Source organism: Crocodylus siamensis, chromosome 3 (genome assembly GCF_052110815.1).
Source record: "Crocodylus siamensis isolate JL-2025a chromosome 3, ASM5211081v1, whole genome shotgun sequence".
NCBI lineage: Eukaryota > Metazoa > Chordata > Crocodylia > Crocodylidae > Crocodylus > Crocodylus siamensis.
This window is the reverse complement of record NC_143397.1, coordinates 129,059,877-129,063,171: the sequence shown is the minus strand read 5'-3', so window position 1 is coordinate 129,063,171 and position 3,295 is coordinate 129,059,877. Positions and strand designations below refer to the sequence as shown.

The 3,295-nt window shown below is 56.0% G+C and overlaps 1 pseudogene; it reads right to left on the bottom strand.

Annotated features, from left to right (window-relative positions):
• Window positions 1–212: 212 nt before the first annotated feature.
• LOC149868797 (uncharacterized) lies at window positions 213–2,999 on the bottom strand (annotated as a pseudogene).
• Window positions 3,000–3,295: the final 296 nt, after the last annotated feature.

Sequence of the window (3,295 nt, the reverse complement as noted above, 5' to 3'; positions counted from 1 at the left end):
AGTCCTAGCTCTATGTCCACCTTAGCTTTCCTGACAGCCCCCCTACAGTCCCAACCAGAGGAAGTATACTCCTCTTTGGAAATAGCGCCCCCCTTCCACCGGGTGTATGCCGTCTTTTTGGCAGTCAGGCATTCCCAGACACCCTTGGTGAGCTGGGGGGGGGCTTTTGTGCACTCTTGCCCCCCTTGCTTCTTGTTGGGATGGACTCCCCTTGGGCCCTGAATATCGTCTCCTTAAGGAACGACCACTCATCTTGGGCACTGAGTTCCCCTGTCCTCGAGAACCCCAGCACCTCTCCCACTAATCTCAACTCGTTGAAGTTGGCTCTCTTGAAGTCTAGGGCTACCACCTTGCTGCAGGCCCTTGACACCCTGCGCTGGATGGTGAATTCCAGCAAGCGATGATCGCTATCACCCAGGTGACCAAGAGCCTGGAGGCCCCTTACCAGGTCATCGCCTGTGGCCAGGACCAGGTCCAACAGGGCATTTCCTTTGGTGGAACTGTGCACCCCCTGAATTAAGTGGAGGTCCTATATCTTGGCCAGGAACCTCCTGGAACAAACAGTCCAACCTGGCTGACTGTGCCTCCCAGCAGATGTCCGGGTAATTTAAATCACCCATGACAACTACATCCCTTGCCTTAAGTGCCTCTGCAAGCTGGCCTGAAAATTCCCAGTCCAGCTCCTCCCCTTAGTTGGGGGGTCTGTAGTACCATTAAATTAATGGGCCCCACCATTAAATCCCTCTCCCCACAGCCCCCTTGTATTTTGACCCAGAGCACTTCAGCTTGCCCCTCCTCTGACCCCATTCTGCTGGCAGAGGATGTGTAGTGCTCCTTCACATAGAGCGCCACACCCCCGCCACACCCCCACCTTTCCTTCCTTCTCTATCCCGCCTGTAAAGCCTATAGCTCCTAATGCTAACTGCTCAGTCATGGGATGAATCCCACGTTTCTGTGAGCCCTATTATGTCTGGGTTTGAACTGGCTATTCTGAGGGCGAGTTCCTCCTGTTTGTTCCCCATACTATGAGCATTGGTATATAGGCATTTAAAGCCTTGCGTGTGCCACCCCCCCCCAATTTGGGAGACTGTCTGGACCCCTGTTTCTTACCTGGGCACTCCTTGAATTTGTCACCTGTCTTGCTCGGGTGGTGTCTCCACGTCTTCCTGAGGCCCCCTCCCCCAGTGAGGCTAGTTTAAAGCTCGCCGTATGAAATCAGCCAACCTGGAAGAGAAGACACGCTTGCCTTTCAGAGAGAGGTGAAGCCCATCCCGCCCCAGCAAGTCCCCTGCCCAAAAGCATGAGTCATTATCTAGGAACCCAAGGCCTGCCTGGTGGCACCAACTGCGTAAGCGCCGGTTGACCTCGCCAACGCAGGTCTCATGTCGCCATCGCCATCCCTGCCTACTCACCGGAAGAAGAGACGAGAATACCACCTGCACCCCCGTCTCCTTAAGCTTGTCCCCCAGACCCTCGAATTCCTTCATAATGCGGTCAGGGTTGCCCCTGGCCACGTCATTCATTCCTACATGGATGACAACTATGGGGTACTGGTCTGCAGGTCAGATGTAGGCTGGGATCCTCTCCGTGATATCCCTAACCTGAGCCCCAGGCATGAAGCAGACCTCTTGCACCATGGAGTCAGGCTGGCAGATGGGACCTTCCAGTCCTCGTAGGATGGAATCTCCAATGACGAGGACCCAGCGTTTCTTCCTGCTGGTGTTTGCTCTCTGCCCATTCCTTGTCATGTGGAGAGTGGCATCGTCCCCACCAAAGGCAATTACTCTGTCTTTCTCCGTCACAGCTGCCAGGGCATCAAACCTGTTCCCCAGGTGAACCTGGGGAGCTTCCACCACTGTAGGCCTAGCAGCTCTGGATTTGGACACCTTCTGCCACTCCAGCATTGGATGCGTCTCCTGTGGGGGCTGTACAGTGGGCAACCAGGCCGCAGAGAACAGAAATAGGCATCAATTTCATCCTCTGCATCCCTGATCCCCCTTACCTCAGCCTGGAGCTCCCTCACCTGCTACTCCAGGGCCCTAAGTCGTGCACAGAAGGGACAGGCAAAGAGACCACCAGGCCCCCTCACCCCAGGACCCCACCGAGCCCCCCCCCAGAGACAGGGGGGCAAGGGGCCACCGACCCCGCCATAAGCTCCGTCTGGGTGGAGGCCTCAGAAGAGCCCGTGGCAAGCGGCAGCACCAGGGCGGGGCCCCTGGCAGCCATGCTCCGCGTCAGCACCATGTCTACAGAGCTGCACCTGCTGCTTTTGCTCACTGGAGGTGCCGCTCTGGACAGCTACCTCGTGCCCGCCTTATGTGAACGCCAGCGCAAATGCCAGCGCGCCCTTACAGAGCGCGTCTGTTCGCGCGCGCTGCCCACGCACGGCTTGGGAGCACAGCTCCCTGTTGGGTGAGCTAAGAGGGCTCCAAAGGGCTTCCCCTCTGGATCCACCTCAGCTGTGCTGTACCCTCTGCCCCACTTACCTTAGGGGGAATCAGCTGTTGCTGCCCCCGCCTCTGTCTCCTCCGCAGCTGCTGCCTCCGCCGCCAAGGTAAGGGGGTACACGTGTGTGTGTGGCACATGTGCGCCCTGCTCCTGCTTTTCAAACTGCGGCTTTTTTTCAAACTGGGTCAAACCCCAGGAGCTTGTCTGCAGCCTCTCTCCTCTAGTCCTGCCCCACTCCCAGCTCCAATGCTGTCTTCAGGAAGGGAGGGGGGAGAAGGGAGGGAAGCATAATGCAGGCTGGGGGTTGCCCAGCCTGAGCTGGAGAATGACAGCTGTGAAGCAGGGGGACTCAAATCCACCCACTCCACCTCAGGCTGAGCAAACCCCAGCCTACAATGCTCTCTACCCCACCACCCCACCACCTTTTCTGTGACAGCACTGAGGGTGGGGCTGGGCTGGACAGATTGACTCTAGAGAACAGAAGTTCCCTAAGGCACTCCAAAGTGGAGTACCTTTATCTGATCCATCAAATGAGGGTTAATTTGTTGCATGACTGGCCTGTTTTAAAGTGCTCTGCAGCCATGCACGTGTGCCATGGCATGGCTATAGAGCACTTTTTAGGAGGTCAGTTGCATGACAAACATAATTTCTTTCTCCACTGGTTCCAACTTGGGGAGGGCAAAAGAAATGACTGCTATAGGTAGCGTGTGTTTGTATGAATGCAAAAGCAACCAGAAGTCACTGCTTCCACTTTGCCCTGGATGCCTGGGCTCATCATTACACTGCTGAGATGACATAACTTATGAAATCTCTCCAGGGTGCTATACCAGATTATACCAAAGAGATC